Source organism: Charadrius vociferus, unplaced genomic scaffold (assembly GCF_000708025.1).
Source record: "Charadrius vociferus isolate BGI_N301 unplaced genomic scaffold, ASM70802v2 scaffold92, whole genome shotgun sequence".
Taxonomy (NCBI): domain Eukaryota; kingdom Metazoa; phylum Chordata; class Aves; order Charadriiformes; family Charadriidae; genus Charadrius; species Charadrius vociferus.
The window spans coordinates 2,268,474-2,286,929 of record NW_009647874.1 but is presented as its reverse complement, the minus strand read 5'-3'; positions in this window follow the sequence as shown (position 1 = coordinate 2,286,929).

Here is an 18,456-nt window from a genome sequence, read left to right as displayed (position 1 = left end):
CTCTCCAAACTAGACAAGCCCAGCGTCCTTAGCTGCTCCTCACAGGACATGCCTTCCAGCCCTTTCACCAGCTTTTTTTCCCTCCTCTGGGTGCATTCAAGGACCTTAACATTCTTCTTAAATGGTGGGGCCCAGAGCTGCACACAACAGCAGAGTTGTTGCTGATGTGAAGGAAATATGGACAGGGGAGACTGCCACAGCGAGCTACTTGTTTGAGAGCACCTCATGTCATCTCCTTTTCTACTAAAGCATCTTAACTGCAAAGCGGAAAAGAAAAATACTCAAAATCTTTCAATTTGTTACAGCTTCGGCTGATAACCAGTCAAAGTGCTAGAAAGGCAGTGGGTCCCCAGGGCTGGAGGATCCTTGGCGGGGGGCTGTTGGGGCAGGACCTCCCAGCCAGGAATCATCCCACCTTCTCTGAGGGTGGCCTTTACCCTGGACAACAAACCCCAAGGAGAAAGGATGCCCACAGTGCCCCAGCTTGGAAGTTCACAGTGGGCTACACAGCGCTGTGCCCAATCCTGGTATACACCACAAAGCAACACCTTGTTTATTATGCGTGTTGTGATGTTGCTAATGTGTATCCAGTGTCTCCAATCAATGTCATACATAGCACAATAGCTAGTGAAGCAATAGAGCTGTCAGTGAAGGAAGTGGTAACGGACCACAATGGGAATTTTAATGCACAACAGGATCCATTACTGGAATGGTAATGGCCAGGATGAAGGTGGAACAACAAATGTCAAATACAAATAGATGTGTGTGTAAGTATATATATATGTATATAATTTATAAATACTTGTGCCTCCATAACACGTTTATACACATATGTAGAATCACATGCATACAGAATCTTAAAATACTGTGTGCATTGTTTTTTAAAGTGCGTGTTAATTTACCTTGGTCAGTGAATTTTTGGGTTTGTTTTTTTTTTCCCTGACGATGTTATGATATCATCTGTGAATATGTAAATAAGCTGTTACAAGCTGTGAAGATTTTGATGGGCTTCTAAGAGATTGGTCTGGATGTATGAGAACAGGGTAAATGCTGAAGGAGGGCAATGTAGGACAACAGCATTGTTAAAATAAAAAGTAAAACATGTCAAAGAAAATATCAAACAAAACGTGTTCTAAATGAAACATGGATGGCTGATCCAAAGGCTCTGTTTTCTAATGTATATAATATATATTAGCAAATGTCTTGCTTCTGTTTTCTTTTAGTGCCCCTTATGAAGGCATCCTACTGAGAATAATACAATAATATATCTACCCATCCATCTGTCAAGGTTCTTACACTGCCGCCCAGGACTATAGAATCAGAATACCAGTAATTAATAGAAAATTGCATTTTTCCCTCAGAATCACTCAAAACACCACAGAAAATAAAGTTTTCTATGATCCTTACAAACCCTATTTGATTTTATCTTTGTTCATTTCTTTTCTGTACGGTAGATTTGTGTAAACTGATTTCACACTATTTACTACATACATTAAACATGTTTTCAAGCTGCTATTATGAGAACGTTCTTTTGCTACTAACCACATTAAACACATTAGATCAGGTAACACTATGTAGCTTTGTTACCTTACATTTGATTTTGACACAACTAATTACCGAAGAACAGCACAACAAACAAAGAGTTAAGTGCTTAAGACATCATTCGGAAAATCCAGGTGCTGTGCAAAGTGTTACCAGACAACGTAAAGATTCTCCTTTCCCATGTAAGGCCCCAGAGCTGGGACTGACAACATGTGAAGGGATTTCTGCATGAGTATTGCCTCTCTGTACAGGTTTTGCAGTCTTTCTAGAAGCTGCAGAAAAAGGCCAAAAACAGATACTAGAAGTAAATCTCAGGCCTATTTTAAGAGGCGCCCTCCACTAGTTAATGCTGTCTCACCAATGAATCTCGAGCTAATACACCAATTTGTGTCATTACAGATCATAAGCAATTTTCACAAGACTATGGGTGTTAATTCCTTTCTCCTGGTTAAGTCCTTCCTTGGGTAATTGTAGTCTGCCTGCTTAACTTCCCCTGCAGCTTCAGCTCTCTAATGTGCTCTTCTCTCTTTCTTATCCTCCAGCGTGTGCTGCTGAAAACTGCCAGCTATCATGTGGACTCACAATTTATCACATTGCTATCACCACCATATATGTGGTTTAAACACAAATATTGTGCATTACTACAAAGGCTGTCACTTTTCTGATTCTCCCCCCTGTCTCCAGGTGAACTACCAAATTTTATAAATCTTACAAGGACTTGACTGGGAAAATTCTGTACTTTATATGAAATAATAGAATATACTTAGGTGTTATGGACCTTAAAACCTTGTCCTTAAGAACATAAAGTGTGGACTGTTCTCAAGTTAAACTGAGGAATATTGATAGGTTTTGAAAGAGGAAGAAAACCTAATGAGGATCTGAGTACAATATGTACATTTAGAATACATTGTGTTCTTGCATTTCTGGTTTACTCTCAGTGTTTAGTTTCTGCTCCCATATTTCTACATTTCCCTGATTGAAATGGAATATCACTACAAATGCTAGCTAACTGTCACCACTTGGGGTTTTGGTTTTTTTCCAGTTGTAAAAGCTGAGAGCAACAAAAGTCCATTAAGAAAACACTATGTCTTGGAAAGGCTATTTAATGTTATAGAGCCCATCAGAAAAAGACTGTCTAGATCAAATACAGTTCTGTCCCTAGTAGAAAACTCAGAAGTCCTTTTGTTAGCCAGTTGAATATGCATAAATAGGAAAGCCAGGAATTATCACGGTCAGGAAAAAAATCCCAATACCTAAAGCTGGACAGCAGCAACGGAGGTCTCCAAGTAGCCTTTGTAGCCTTTGTTTCTTTTGTACCATAGAGAAGGAGCTGACATATGGCTCTGTCAAATTGCAGATCTGCTAATCACAGCCCTCACAACCTCTGAACTTCATGGTACAGGAGCATGACAAGTTTGGTTGTTATAGGTAATCATATCAACGTGGTAGACATATATAGGTTAGGCTTATTGCTCAGTCTTGCGCAGAATAGATTTACTGAAGTAGAGCAATATAAAGTGTGTGTGACACACCTTGAATAGATTCAAAGTAGTTAACTGATCTCACAAATACTGCTGTAAATGGTGTGTTTCTATCAAGGTCTCACAAAGATAAGCTGTGACCCTTTACTATTTAACATCTTATCAATGACCAGAGAGAAAACATGAACCGGTGATTGACAAACTTTGCAGATGACACAAAGATTGGAGGAGAGGTAAATGATGATAAGAGTACAGTATTATTCCTTAGAGAGATTAGAATCCCTTGGGAAACCGGACCCCCGTTCAAACAAAATAAATTTCACTGCTGTATACCTCTATGAAGAAAGGAGGTTGGGTATGCTTTTAGGATGGGAAATTCTGTTCTGAGAAGCAATAACGCTGAAAAAGACTTCGGGCTACAGTGGAGAATCACCAGACTGTAACTTTTCCATGCAGCACTGTGGTTAGAAAGGCTAAGGTATGAAATCTGAATAAATAAGTGAGGAATTCAGAGAAGAAGTTACATCACCTCTATTTGGCATTAAAGACAAGATCACTGCAAGTGTTCATTGACAAATCTGCGAGCAGTTTAAGTCTTCTGTAACCAAAATCTGCGCTGTTTTAAGTAGACAAGAGTGATGTGACATGTTTCTGTCCACCTGAGTATCATCAGAAATTAAGTTTTCCTATGGGACTACTCAGGATTAGGAGTTTGGAGCGCGTGCTCTGTGAAAAATCAGCAACACTGGTTTAAACGTGCTGTTCTAGACACCATGTTTGTTCCTTTTCTTACCCAGAACTTGCTCTTCCAGGATCTTCTTAGATAATCAGTGCAGAAAGACAAAACCAGAAGTGAATTAATTTTTAAAATGCATACAGATAGTCACATAGCATTTGCACTATTTTCCCCTCTTTATTAAAAAGTCAGTGAAAGTGAACAACACTTCATCTCCTCGACTACAGCTCGACACTTAAGTCGCTTTGCAACGATTCGTTCTATTTATTTCAGGTATTAAGTGTCTATCACTTTGATATCTAAGCACCTACCTGAATATTACACTTCATAATATTGAAAGAACATAGAAATGTTGCAGCACAATCTGTCTGTATTTACTCTATGGCAGCTTAATCACTGATTAAATACTAGTAACAATATGAAGATTGACATATGAGCCACAGGAGAAAGTTAAGTTAACTGCACAAAGGTGAATTGCTGTAACTATGAACCGTTTCTGTCCTATTCAGAGCATGATCTTCAGCAAGGGAACCAGCTTTCTTTTTTGAGTTGTCCCCTTGAACTCCACAAAACTAATCAACTGAAGAGGGTGAACCAATTTTTTGTCAGCAGTACTTCTGCTGACAGTCAGGAAATCAGATATTGTCCTTTAAAATACTACTCACTTTTAAAAATCAGAGTTCTGAGTGGAAAAGGAAATGGCACTCACCCACCATTTGAAGGTTTAACTTTGGCCATCCCTTGAATTTACATAATTGTAAGGATCTGGGGCTCCCATGAAAACTTGCAAATTCTGTCAAAATAACTCATACTTGGGCATTTGGACTGCCTCTTCACACAGCTGCAAGTCGTAAACAAAGCAAGATTTCTCCACAACACCTGCTATTTAATCTAATCAATGGATCTGATAGAGATCTGAAGGATTAAAATATGGACCTATGATCCACTGTAGAAAAGAGGAAAACACATTATTAGTGTTAGGTTTACGCTGTTTTCTATGGATAGAAAGCTGACAAAAGTACAGGCGGGTCTCACCATCGCAGAATTGCTGTTGCAAGGAATTTCTGGCAGGCAGAAGGGACAGATAAGTATATAAATAAATGCAGAATCGCAGGGAAATGATAAAACAGAATTAAGTTGTTCTGAAAATTAACCGATAATTTTCAACAGATCAAGTTCTTCTGTGATATACATTTAAGAATTAAACTTAAATTAGCTCTTTAAAGTGGCCGTGTGACTTTAATTATTCAAAATGTACACAAATTTAATGAGTTTTTAAATATTAAAACTACTCTCTATTGTCACTACTGTGAGCTCTTAATTTACAGAGCAATTAAGTCAGGACCCTCATTTATCAGTACATGTGCGTTTGTTGAAAACATAGTCAGTTTTTATTAATTGATGCTATAGAAATACTGAGGTAAAATTAATGTGTGTGCTTCAGAGGTCATGCTGGCGATAGTAGGTAGCTAGCAAGGAGCAAGACGTGAGATAAATAAGTAACTGCTGTTCCCTGATTACACTAGAGATAGCTGAAATATTAAGTGGCACAATGGGCACTATGCTTAGCCAAAATGCTTGCAAACAAATGCCCCCTGAGTTTTCTCTGGCAAGCATCTGTCATGGCAGTAGCTGCGAAATAGGGAAACTTCAAAGCTTTAGTTTCTGATTATTAGCAGTGTGTGTAGTGTAATGTTCTTACATTTTTATGTAAACTCAGAGTTGATGAGCTGAGAGGGTAGAATTAAAAAATACTTCAGCTTGCCTTTGTTCTTTGGGACGCAGCTGACAGGAACGTTAGCAGCTAGGAGTCTCCCGCGTGTCTATCAACTTGTGAATTACAGGGAGTATGGGGCCAAATTTGCGAAAGAATCAGGTGAATAGCTACAGAATTGGAACACTTTTTTTTTTTTTTCTACTTTTCCCCACACAGACACCCAGTGGTGCATCTACAAAAGCTCTGTGATGGCACAAAAAGTGACTGGAAAGTAGGTTAGGCATAAATATGAGCGCAGCCTGGGTGCGCAGAGATTTTGGGAAACAGCTGGTGGGCTGCAGAGAGCATTAGCCCCTTTGCCGCTTGCACTGTCGGAATGCCCTGAGGCCATCCTTCACATCTCCTCTGCTATCTCGGCAATGTTTGTCCGGTAAATAAAATTTACAGTGGAGACATCAGAAACAAACAATGCAAGATTTTTAAATAGGAGAAAAAAACTGGCCAAGCCCTCTTGCTTGGGGTGGTTGTGTTTGGAGTAAAAAAATTTAAAGCCTGATATTTGAAATACTAAACAATGCTGTTATTGGGACTCTCTTCCATGGACCCAAAAGGCTGTTCAGAATGGAAGCCCTATGTTTCCTTTGAAGTCTCTGTCATGCAAAACCACGGAAGGCTTCAGCTGGATAAGCACTGCTCAAATGCCCTCCTCTCCTGTGCTCCAGAAATGCAGCACACCTTACTGGTTAGCCTGTGTGAAAAGGTGGGAGAGGTGGGAAACTTAAACTTCTTTAAGCCCTCTGGTTAGAGCACAGTTTTCTACAAATCCTGGTAGTTCATTCAAAGCGCTTGGGTGTTCTCTTTGGTTGCAAAAGAATTTCAATAGATTAGAGAGAAACAATTTACCTTTTAAGAGACCATGGCAGTTTGGCTTCCTTATGCCATATAAGAAATATTTGTTAAAATCTGTTAAAATATTTTATATTTAGTTATTCTTTCAGATGATTTATCTGACCCTGGACTAAGGTCAGTTGATCTGTGATTCTTCAGATTGCCTGTGTGCCTTTTTGAAGACCTCATGAGACATTATAGTCATTTTTATGGAAGAGTGTGTTTCTCTTAATGGACCATTTTCATGTTTATTTCGAACTTTTACAATGGACGATCCCAGTGATTATTTTTTTTTTGTTCTTTGTCAGTTTCTTTAAGATTCTTTTCTTTTGACAACTTGATCTCTGATATCGCTTTGTGTTTATTATCTGAAAATAATTGGCTTAGGAAAAGGCATCTCCATAGTGAATGCAGATGCAAAGAAATTGCTTCATTTTTATGCAATATTCTTAATTGTTCTCTTTATCTTTAGTGGTCCAGTGTCTGACCAAACCATTTGCAAGCTCTTTGAAATTGTTCATGTACTACTACATGTGTCGGGGGAGGGATATAGAAGATGTACTTACAATTCAGAGCTGGGAGGGTAGTGTGGAATCCTTCTTACTGATTACTTACCAACCAGCTTCTCCTTTCCCATCTGTTTATCCAGTCCCCAACTTGTTACTTTTGATTTGAAATATGGGGTCAATGGGCTGCTGCTGATATAGCAATGGGATACGATCCTTGCAATCTTCCCACTTATTTTGGGAGCCAAATGTATGTTCCCATTAATAACTGCCAATAAAGTGGTTTTAATTGCTCCTGCAGTTTTCCTTGATGTGGTGTATGATATTGAGACCAATGTTAGATCATTTCTGATTTGGGAATGCATCAGTCTTAATGTTACTATGTACCCTGCTGCATCCTTTCGTTTGTGTATCTCACAACTTCTCTGTCCTGATCTGTCCTTTATATACAGTTTCAGGCCAGGACAATGAACTCTTAGCTGAATAGCTGCTAAGAGAAAGACCACCAGTACTTCGACATTCCCTCCAGATGTTGTGTCACAGTCAGCTGGTGGAGATCCTTAGTCTTCTTAAGCGTACAAATGCTTCACTAATTCTTTAATTCTTTACTCATTCTCTGTTACAGATCAAGCTCCATTGCGCTACGGGATGTACAGACCCAAAAGGTGGAGGGAAAAAAAAAGAAAAAAAAACCCACATCATCAGCCTAAATATTGTGATCACCTCCCAAGCCCAGGAAGTTCATACTGACTTTAAAGTATCTTCATCCCCTTTTCCTCACTATTGACCTGTTCATTTTGAGACTGGACATAGCCACAATAGAGGGCCATGGAGGCTGAGCACCTAAAGCTGTCTGAAATACTCAGCTTGGATTTAGGAGAGTAGACAGAACTGGTCTTCTTTCAAGGCAGTTATCCCATTCCACAAAACACACCTCTCCTTCAATACACGTTGCGTGAAATCTTGACCTTACTTAAAGCTAAATTTCCACTTTAATCTCTGCATTTCAGAGTGTCTCAGGGATTTTCAGAATCTTAATCATAACCTCTGAGCAAAAGTGTTCTCCTATGCTTGGGCATCCGGGTGTAAGTATACGTCAGTCCACTATTAAACAGCAAGTGACAGATCTCTTGCCAATAATTTAAGAAAATTGCACAGATCCCTTCATGCATCAGTACACAGTGTACCATGATGGCTTAATGGAACTCACACCCAGAACAAGTGGCTGAGCCGGGTGTGGAGCCAAACCATCCCCAGCTGTGTCTGATCCTGATGATTCCTGCAGGCCACAGAGACTACAGGTGAAACGGGACACGTGGTAAACGTCCCTGAAACATACCTTGCTACCTCAAGGATCTCATGGGTGTAGAAGGACTGGTAAAGGAGGAAGAAGACATACTCAGAGTTGAGGTGATTTGTTCAAGGCCATGCAATAGCCCCGTGCGCGATCCAGGCAGGCAGGAACCCTGTGAACCAGGTTACAGCAACCTGTGCCTTGCACACTGTCTTTCCGGGCAGAGAAAGCTCTCTGCCGTTAAAAAACAAGTTCAGTTCCCATGTTGTTAGAATGTTCCTTTTACTGAGGATTTTCCTCAGTGAAAATAATGTTGGTGCAAATAAATGGAAAGATCAAATGACTTCAGATGGATCTGGCACCTACTTTTCACTGTCAGTCTCCATTTCTTTGGTCCATGGTGTATTAACAAAGATGTATAAACATCTAGGGCAAACATCCAGCCCCTAGACCTGATGGCAAACGTGGAGCTGCAGCAGAGCGAAGGCGTTTCTTAAGTTTATCTACGTGACCCCTAAAGAATATTATGTCTCACTGCGCTATATGCTTTCCCATCTGCTCCAGGCTAGAGGTACCCCCCTCCTCGTGACATCTTTCACTGCAACCAAGTTCCTGACTAAAGAAATAAAGTGACTCCATCCATTCCCAGCAGTTAAGGTTAAAGAGATGCACTTGGTTCTAAATCTCGGCTGCTAACGCTCTCTTGACCTTTGACTCGCCTTAGCACGGCGAAGTTTGATGGGCCCATGCCAAGCCGTCTTCTGTAACCCATGAGTTGGTTAATATACTCCCATTTCTCATTCAGACAGCCAACAGAGGCAAAAAAGGCAGCAGGGCAACAAATGCTGTCTCCTGCAAATGCTCGGTAATAAATTGCTCTTTCAGTAGTGCAGAAGACAGATTTTTCTTTCTTTTGCTTCTTTCCTTCTTTTGCACAGAAGTCGCCAATGGGAAGCTCGCTTTCCCACCTGGCCCCAGCTGACTGTGCCCATAAATTTGCCTATGCAATGCCTGTTTACGGGTCGCTGCCGGAACACGGAGACGGGTGCGTTTTCTAAGCACCGGGTAGATAATCATGGTAATTGATGTTTGGAGCTGCTCACTCCTAGGAGCATAGGGTCTCTTTCTCCCAGTGAGGCCCTGCTCTATGTTATCAGTCCAGCCCATAATTAAATATCACTCTTTTACAATATGTTTCAGACTCCTTAATGAGTCTAAAGCAGAAATAGTCACCTCTTTCCCCTTTGAGCTTTATTTGCTTGTTATTAAACAATGTTATTGAGCTGCCTTCTTTCTCTGTGTTGCCAAACCTGCATCATTTCCGTTTTATAATTGCACAATTAGAGTCAGTGCTTTGCTTTCATACATCAGCAGGACCTGAGAGAGAGAGAGAGAGAGAGAGAGAAAGGGGAAAAAAATCAGGTGTTCACAGACAACTCAAATGCATCTTATTTTCATTAACTACCAGATTTTGCAAAATGGGAAGCTATTTATCATGATCTGTTTTCTACCACCAGCCACCCCCACCACCCCACTCTGGTGACTTTCGCTATGACCTTGTGCTGTATTGTTAAGGGTCCAATTTGCTCATTGTTACTTGCCTGCATAATTCTATGCACCTCCCCCACCATCTTTTTTTTTTCCCAAGCAAAATCCAGTCATTTATATTCTGAGACTAAATGGTATTCCTCCTCCCCTACAGCCTCCCCCAAAAAGGGAAGAAGAAAAAAAAAAAAAGCAAGCCCTAGCAAGCCGCATAACACTAGTAATTCCTTCTAACAAATTTCCACAGATGCCCCCCTCCTTACACACATGCACACTCTCTCTCTCTCTCTCTCACACACATACTCGCTCTCACACGCACACCCTTAAGCTGCTCTAAGCAGTGTATTAAGTAGCTGAAGAAAATCCATTCACATTCTGCTGTGTCGCTTTCTTCTCAAGTCATGAACCCATCACAGACTTTTTCTAGCTGTAGGTTGCCACGGTGAAGATTTACAATGCCAGTTATTCATACATCTGCCTTCTCTTTTTTCCCCCCTTATTCTTAAATCCCTTGGGCGAGGGCAACCTTGATACTGAGACTCGTAAAATTCATGCAGGCTTATCATCCTTGGTGAAGGCTTCAGGCATGCATTACTGTATCCAACTGCCTGCTCACCGCCATGACAGAACTGGGCCTATAGCTTTTATTTCTAACAGGGGAAAAATGTATTAATGTGCTAAACAGAAAAGAAAGCGTGAATGTTTTGAGGAAGAAAACAATAGCTAGCATTATCCATTTCTCTTAATGATTTTTAAATTTGTTTTAATTACTCTACTCCCCACAGAATAGCATAAATTTGAAACCTTTTTTTTTTTTTTAAGCACCCTTTAATTTGTGTGGAACAGTGTTCTGAAAGTCCAATCATACTGCAGTGGGGAAGTACAGTACTAATACAGCCTCTGAACTCCACATCAAAGTAATGAATACAACAAATCTGAAATGAATTTTAAATGTAAATTTTAAAGTCTTTTCCTTACTTTTTTTCTGATTTTTTCCTGTATTTTTAAAGACTTGCTATAAAAAGAAATACTTTCTAGAAGGGTGGTGGAGGGGAGATGAGTGTACTGATTTTACAAAACAAAATCAACAAAATAAAAGCATAAGAGTCCCAAACAAATAGCAAGTGTTTAGTTACAAAGTCACAGATTAAACATGGAATCTGCAAAAATGCAACTCACTGTGATTATAATTTTGATATAAACATCATTTGCTAGAACATTAATCACATTTTTATATTTATCAGTTCTTTTCTGAGGATTGCTTGTACAAAGAATTGAGGGACCCTCTATGGGGAGTCCAGGTATGAAAACCAGAGGGTTTTGTTTCAGAGTTTGATTTTTTTCTCTATTTTCCATAGGCCAAAATCATGCTAAAACCTCTCAGGCTTTCAAGGAGACAGATTGTTGGATGCTGCGTTTAAAGACCTGCACACTTCTGTTTTCTTTGCGTGAATGTGTGCTGTCTATTGTTTCGTTTTACTACGTGTTTTGAAATGGGTTGTGACTTTAGGAAGCTGAACAGTGCGACTGAACTATGAGCATCCTAAAAAAATCTTTCAAGGTGCTTATCCCTGTGCAAGTGAAGCCAACATAGCTAGAACGGGTGAGACTTACAGTGAAAAAGATATGAAGCTGGAGTGCTGCCTTCAGAAGATGCCTAGGTGCGTGACAGACTTTTTCTGGAAAATTGTGACTTGCAGTTTCAGAAAGAAGTAGTTTTGAAGAAGCAAAATTATTCAAAGAGAAATGAAACCTCATGTCCTTTGAGAAGTCGCACCCCATTATCCTCATCCTTTTTTCCCCTTTTGCGTTTTATTGTTGCTTTAAATGTTTCAAAACTGTTTCAGCCATTATGCTGTCAAAAGTGTCTTTTCAATCTCAGATCCATATCTTCTGACATCCTAAGACAGCTACAACAGAAAAGAAGACTTGTGTTGATGTTACTCAGTCAGCATTAAGTTGTCACAAGTGCTGTCTCACTTCATCTCAGTAGTGATGCCTAGAGCCCACTCATACCACCATCTGCCTACACAGAGGTGACATCCCCGTTTGCATGATGAAGCACTATTTACAGGGCTCCACTCTCAGGTCCACAGGGCTCTGACAGCAGCGCATCCTACTCAGCGTGCCACCTGCAAGCAGCATTTCTCAGCAAAACAGCCATGCAAGGCTTCTAACTCTTTGAGTCAGCAGCACAAAGAAAAATTTCTATGTCAATATGTCACCAGTGAGGCAGTTCTTTTTCCACTTAGATTCATCTTACAAGGGGGTGCAAAAAGTTGTGGTTTCCAAACATGTTCTAAAATTACCTTAGGGTCATTCATCTTTTCTGGCTTGGGGAACGTGCTTTTGGCCACCTCTTTCCCACAGAAGTGGGCACTCCATAATGCACCCCAAGCAGGAGTCCACCAGCCTTGCATGGAAACTATAGGGCAGGCAAGAGTTCTGCTCACCCAACAAACCTTATGCTGATTTACACTAGGAGGTTGTTGAGGCACAAATGCAGATTTTGTACGAGGACATGTCCCTGGGTCCCACAGCAGTCTTGTTGCTTTTGGGGATCTCCTTACTCTAGGCGTGCAATGTGAGCTCAGACTGTTAGGAGGGACAGATGCACCTGCAGAACCTGCAGCAGAAGACACTGCTGCTTTTTCTTAGAGAGGTGTCCACTGATGTTGGGATTCTACCATGCTTCTTGTTGTTGCCCTTTTCTAGGCCAAGGGGCTCAGAGGATCATCAAGTCCAATCCCTTCAAGCACAGGTCACTAAGCAATCAATGTGTCTAGCAAAGCAACCCCTTCATTTATCACAGGTTGTAAAATGCCTCCCAGCATCCTGTGCTGTGCTTTAGACTGTAAGTGAAGAGACCAAAAGTCACAATTACAACATGACACGGAAAGAAAGAAAGAAATTTCAAGGGCATCACAAAGTCCTTAAGTTCCTGCAGTAGCAGAGCTGGCTGGAAGCCCGAGTTCCTCAACGGTGTAGGAGTTACCAACACTACTTGCTGCCAATTAGTCTTTGTGTGTGTTGAGTATCCTCCCCCAAACTGACTTACAAAGGACTTACCTCACAGACATTTCAACTAGAAATCCAGGCTGTTTAGCACAAGCAGCAAAGAAGCTCATGCTTTTCCTCCTTGAAAAGATGCAGCTCAGCCAAGGTCGTAAGCAGTGGGAACCACATGTGTATCAGCCTTACCTCCCACCAACACATTCTTTTGCTGGTAAGATTTACTCTAAAGATCAGCAGAAGCTCGGACAGATGCTCAGCGGATTTGGCCACTTAATTTTGTTTCTATAAAGACTAGCACTCGGCACGGCAATTTGCTCCACCCAGACAATGGTCTTGATGGTTCCCCGGTATTGTTTCTTCTTGCTGTTGTTCCGATTGATCCATTAGACAAGACTCTCTAAACCAGAGACTGCTTGTTAGTCAGAGCTGCTTTCCATTTAGGGAGACTTAACTGGAGGCATTTCCCAGTATCAGTCCATCCCAGTATTCCATGTAAACACTTCATTCTGGGTTGCGGTACTCTGGTCAAATAGTTAAGCGCTTTTGGTGTAGAGATTTTATATATCATTGGATATTATATTAAAATGAAGGCCTTCAGAATGTGAGAATTACAGGCTGCCAGAAAGAAAGAAGCGGATAGATCCAAAAATTAGAGATCTGAGTAATTTCTTCTGAATCAGTTTGTATTCTCAGGCACATCCCTTATTATTAGTAAACAATGTGAACTGGTGCCGGCTTTAATTATTTTTTTTTTAATTCCATTTTCATCCTGCTACATCCCTTATGTGATGGCATTTGTCAGCGTTTCAAATGAGGTAATAAAGGAGTTATGTGAAGAAAATCACTTGTGTGTTTTTGTCACATGCAGGGTGTACTAAATGGTGGAGATACACTGAAGAGAAAAAAAAAAAAAAAAAGAGTATCCCACCCCTGAATCACTATTGTTTTGGCAAAATTTTAAGTGCCTAGAAAGCCAATGTAGGTATGATACTGTTCAAGCTATCTGATTGAGAATTATTGTATTTTACTATGTTAGGCCAAAGCTGAGGTGATTATGTAGAAGCTATCACTTCTCCACCTTGTTTGAGAGTGCAGCAATATGATAGATCTCTGGTTCTAGTGAGCTGAGGTGGAGGACAAGAGGTTTCTTCAGCAGGTAACCTAGAAGGTTGCTTCGTGTGATGCCCAGATTAGTTTTGAAGACACCTTTGCCTATGTGAAACATGCTGGGCGAGGGAAGCAGTTCTGGCCACAGGAGCTCAGCAAAGCTTGTGATTACCAGGATGTTCGTGATGTTCAACAACTATTTGTGTCTTTCTTTTACAACATGGCTGACGGCCAGCAGTGAAAAACAGATCTACCGGCCATCTAATAGGTTTCTGGAATGTCACGTATAAAAAAGCCAGATACAATTGCACCTTGCAATGCAGGGGAATATTTTACAAATACTTTGTTTACTACACAATTCTAATGTTTGGAGTGGGCCAGCATATTATTCTGTGATATCAGAGTCCTTACTAGTCATTGTGGAATTATGAACACTAAATACCTATCAGTTTACTCCATACAGTAAATATCTATGGATGCATGAAGTATATTGAGAAGTGATCAAGTCCCTAGCACTGTGTAGCATCCCTGGTTTGGCAGTATTTTCTTTAGGTTGGAACAGGAAAACCAGAGTAGATCCTTGAAAGCTTACCAGTCCCAAAAGACTTCATACCATTTCTGTAGTGACTACCCAATAAAATAAGTTATTGAGACTCTCAGAAGGGTTTGTCACCTTGAAGTAAAAAAGTGAGCAGTAGAGAGTTTTGAAAGTTTCTACTTGGAAAAAGCAAGAAAATTTAGGATTAAGCTTCTCCGTCCTGTATTCAGACGTTATAGTTGCTGCATTCCACAAGCTAGTTTTGGTTCAGTCATTCAGAACAAAAGCATTGGCTTGACTGTCCGTCCCTATCCTTAATAAAAAATAAAAAAAAAAAAGCGCCTTTTTTAACGTAATGTTCTCCCAGAACTGTTTCTTCATGGTGGATTTCCTAGTTCGTTGAGACTATTTGCACGTTTAGAAACAATTACATGCATTTCTTGTACCGAATACACTAAAACATCCTCCAACAGTTTATCAGGTGGGGTTCAAAAATGTCTTTCTTTTTTGGATTTTCTGTGTATGGTAGATGTGATGGGTTTGTTCCACATTTGCTGGTAAATAGGGTATTAGAAGTACAGTATTTTGTTTCCTACCTGAAATATACTTGGGCAACTCGCCTTCCTGTTGGAGGCTGCACTTCAGGCTAGATTTTGTCAGAAAGCTCAGAGCCTTCAGGCTTGGTCACTTGCCATACATCAATAACAATTTTTTGGGGTCTCTGTGTGCTTTTTACCTTTAGTGGCTTTTTTTTTTCTTTATGTCTTTGTTTTGATTTGTGTTCCCTCCCATATTTCCTGTATCTTTATTTCAACATCAGGAACCTAATTAATATAACTTAAGGTACTGGTCATGACAATAAAACCAGCAAAGAAGAGAGAGGTAGAGAAGACAGTTGACCATGGACTTGAGGTTATGTTCTGTAAAGAAAATAAAACAGGACTTTTCACAGCCTTCCCTCCGCGATGGGAGTTAAGCACAGCACTAATGAGAGCTTGTAACTGCGTGGGTCTCCTTTGCACAGTTTGTGTTTCTGAGGTGTAAAGACACTGAAGCATCAGCCCCTCAGGGAACATTCTCTGTTATAGGTGGCTTTAAAAAGCAGCATAGTCACCCTTTGAATTATGGGCATGTCACAGGTGGGCTAGAAAGAAGGACAGGAAGGGCCTAACCCTGGTTTCTTCTGCGATGGTTTTCACCAGGGTTCTTAGAAAGCCAAAGGTGTAAGTGTAAGGCTGCTCCAATTTACATTGGCTGTTAAATGCAGAATGCAGACAGGGCCAATAGGGCTTCTGGCCATCTTTGCTCTAACTTCCCTGCACTTAACAGATAATAATCCTTCCTTGCCTCAAAGTGTTTACTCATAGGAGTAAATTTTCTTGAACAGATAGCATTTGAAGGATAGGGGTTTTGAGATGAAAAGGTGCTCTTTAGGGCAGAGACTATGTATTTAGCCTGTCTTTTATAGCAGCCCTGCACACCAATACCTCTGAGTAGAAAATAACTGCAATATATACCACATACTGATCACATACTTATTTTTACAGATGTACACACCCCTGCTGATGTACGTACATATGAGAGGGGGAGAAATACAGAGAAAGATAAAAAATAAAATATATGAACATCTAGATATTTTGAACTGATGGGGGGACCACAGACTTTTGCACTTGGTTTTTCATTTATTAAACTTTGGGTGACACCGTCTTGGAAAGCAATCATTTTGGTTTGTATTTTCTTTATTTGCATCACACAGCACACCTGGTAGAAAGGATATTTAAGTAGTGAAGGACTTGCAGCATTAGTAATTAATAGGTCCCATTATGCTAACTCTCATGCAAGTTTAGGACATCTTAGATGCTAGATAAGAGATGAATAATTTGAAGTAATTTTCCTGTAATCATGCCAATCACTTCAGCAAAGTAGTTATTAAATGAAACAGTATTATGATGAATTATAGGACATCTATTGAATATCTTTTCTTATCATCTACTTATCGTGCCTGATGCTGAAAAGAGGCAAACATGTGAATGCTCTTTCCTAGTAAAATATGCACACTTCTCACTGTAAATAATAGTTTGTTTAGCAAACCTTGTTTTTTTAATGAGGCCTAGAGACAGATTTTTACTAGTCTCATACCCTGTGCTGCTCCAGAAGATCATCTAGTTTTATGTTTTCTTTAAAGGTAGATATTAGCAAGAATGAGTCACCACTGATGACAAGGAATTTTTCTAGTTCAAATTTGCTGAAGTGATTAAATATTATTTATCTAATTAAATGCTCAAAACAGATCATTATTGAAAGGAATAAATTTAGTGGATTTGTTGAGCAGTGTTAGCTGAAATGTAACTGCACATCATTTGACTTTTTAACATTTTATTAAATCTAATAAGTCTTTCTGTGCTTAATTAAATCAACTTATTTTTTACAGCTAATTTAACATGATTTCATTTTAGTTACAGCTTTTGCATCAGATATGTAGAAAGCCAACTGTATACCCAAATTAAGCTTGTGCTACTCAGGTGCTCTACTGTACTTCTTGCCTCTCTAGCTGCTACTGATGCCTGGACTATTTTTCAGTGTTTTCTCATCTTTCACTGGAGAAAGGTTACTCATTTGTTAATTATAATCTATTTCAAATACTACAGTAAAAAAATTATACCATATGGTCATAAAACATTTAATAATTCTGTCATATGTAACAAGCTCTGAAAATCAACTTTTTTTCTTGGCATAGGACTTCGCCTGGTGTCAGAAAATGCCAAACAGGAATGTAAGATTAATTCTACTCATGGCTGCCCCAGCAGCATGTGTTTGGGCAATGGTAGGACTGGACTTGCTAGTGCACTTAAAGCTTTCATTTTTCCCAGGGTACACCCTATCTTCACAGTTTTTGCATGTTGTTCCAAGACGTATGAATCTGTTTTGTTGTTGTTGTTGTTGTTCTATAAAACAATTCATTGGCTTCTTCCCTTTAAAATTTCTAAGAGCTTTTGCCTCTTTGCTGAACAGTATCCCACCGTGGGCGTAGGCTAGGGTGGGAGGTGAGAAATTCGGTTCGCCTGCCAGTGATTGCAGTTGGCTTGAATCAATGCCACTCCTTTGACTTCAGTAGGATTATGCCTGGACCACACCAGCATGTGTGAGATCAGAACCAGACTGAAGACATCTCTGCATCGGTTAAAAAAAAGGCATTTTATGGATTTTGGTCAGCCTGCTCACTGGCTAGCTGTTCCCACTGAGTTGTTTTAAGAGACACTGTCCCTTCAGAATCTAAATGAAAAGAGCGAAGTTCACTGAGTGAGTAGATGGGAGCTTTTGATAGATCATTGTCTAATCCAAATATCTATTTTTCCCTCCCTAATAGCTGAATATTTTTCAGAAAAGCTTGGGAATGCTTTTCAAGCCAGGCCTTGAAAGCAGAATGAATTTCATAGCGTGTAGTACCAGTTTTTAGCAGTTATCAGGTTTTAACCTAAATAAAAATAAAACTGCCTGCAGTTTTAAACTCCTGGGTGAAGGACTGCACAAAGATACATTTTTGCCTGGGTGCACGTAACACATCATGTTTCCTGCCGTAGCTACCAATAACCATTTCTGCATATAGAGAAAGCTGCCTAACACTTGGGCTTAAATTCCCCAGAGTAACTGTTCATGATCACAAATTTGGCTAAAGGATTTTTTTCATTACCCTCAAACGTTTCCTTTCACCTCCAACCTCTAGGCAGAGCCATCGCTTTCCCTTTAGAGCCGGGAACATAAAGCCATGGGGCCATCGGGGCTGGCTGTGCCTGACCCCGAGGGCCCTTCTGTCAATCACTGCCTCCCCATCCCTTGCTCTCTTTCACACCAGGCAGCTGTACCCATCGCTGTCAACCAGGTAACAACCAGCAAACAATAGAGGCCTGAATGCCTGGTCTAGACACTCTTTTAGCCACTTATTTGCTGCTCTTGGCAGCTGTTGAAGCATAAATAAGCAGTTTGTAATCAGAAAGCTGACATCATTGCAGCTCAGCTGAGAGGGGGAATTGTTGCTGTGCACTGAGCTGCTTTTCCCCCCTCTCTCTCCTCCCCCCCACCCCCCGCC